This window comes from Oncorhynchus clarkii, chromosome 7 (assembly GCF_045791955.1).
Source record: "Oncorhynchus clarkii lewisi isolate Uvic-CL-2024 chromosome 7, UVic_Ocla_1.0, whole genome shotgun sequence".
Lineage (NCBI taxonomy): Eukaryota > Metazoa > Chordata > Actinopteri > Salmoniformes > Salmonidae > Oncorhynchus > Oncorhynchus clarkii.
The window spans coordinates 62,378,677-62,380,068 of NC_092153.1; positions in this window are offsets into that span (position 1 = coordinate 62,378,677).

Sequence of the window (1,392 nt, forward strand, 5' to 3'; positions counted from 1 at the left end):
AATGAGGACTTGGAATTACACTGAACACAAATATAAACGCAACATGTAAAGTGTTGATCCCATGTTTCATGAGCTGACATAAGATTCCAGACATTTTCCATATGCACAAAAAGCTTATAAATGTTATTACATCCCTGTTAGTGAGCATCTCTTTGCCAAAATAATCCATCCACCAGACAGGTGTGGCATATCAAGAAACTCATTAAACAGCATGATCATTACACAGGGACACCTTGTTTGGGACAAAAGTTCACAGTTGTCTCAAGTTGAGGGAGCGTGCAATTGGCATACTGACTGCAGGAATGTCCACCAGAGCTGTTGCCAGTGAATTGAATGTTAATTTCTCTACCACAAGCCAGCTCCAATGTAGTTTTAGAGAATTTGGCAATATGTCCAACCGGCCTCACAACCGTAGACCACGTGTAACCAAGCCAGCCCAGGACCTTCACATCCAGCTTCTTCACCTGCAGGATTGTCTGAGACCAGCCACCCAGACAGCTGATGGAACTGGGTTTGCACAACCAAATAAATTCTGCACAACCTGTCAAACTGTCTCAGGGAAGTGCATCTATCTGCATGCTCGTCGTCCTCACCAGGGACTTGACCTGACTGCAGTTCAGTGTCGTCTTCAGTGGGCAAATGCTCACCTTCGATGGCCACTGGCGAAGTGTGCTCTTCACAAATTAATCCTGGTTTCATATGTACTGGGCACATGGCAGACAGCGTGTATGGCACGTGTGGGTGAACATTTTGGTGGTGTCAACTTTATGAACAGAGTGCCCCATGGTGGGGTTATGGTATGGGCAGATAAACTAGACACAATGAACACAACTGCATTTTGTCGATGGCAATTTCAATGCACAGAGATACCGTGATGAGCTCCTGAGGTCCATTGTCGTGCCATTCAGCCGCCGCCATCAACACGTTTCAGGATAATGCAAAGCCCCATGTCGCAAGGATCTGCACACAATTTCTGGAAGCTGAAAATGTCCCAGTTCTTCCATGGCCTGCATACTCACCAGACATGTCACCCAATGAGCATGTTTGGGATGCTCTTCATCAACAGCATTTCTAGTTCCTGCCAATATCCATCAACTTCGCACAGCCATTGAAGAGGACTGGGACAACATTCTATAGCCTGATCAACTCTATGCAAAGGAGATGTCGAGCTGCATGAGGAAAATGGTCACACCAGATACTGACTGGTTTTCTGATCCACACCCCTCTACCTTTTTCAAATCTATGACCAACAGATGCATATCTGTATTCCCAGATGTGAAATCCATGGATTAGGGCCTAATGAATTAATTTCAATTTGACTGATTTCCTTATTAATTGTTGCATTTATTTAGATACAAATATGGAAAGAAATAGGCAAGCATCAGCGCGAGC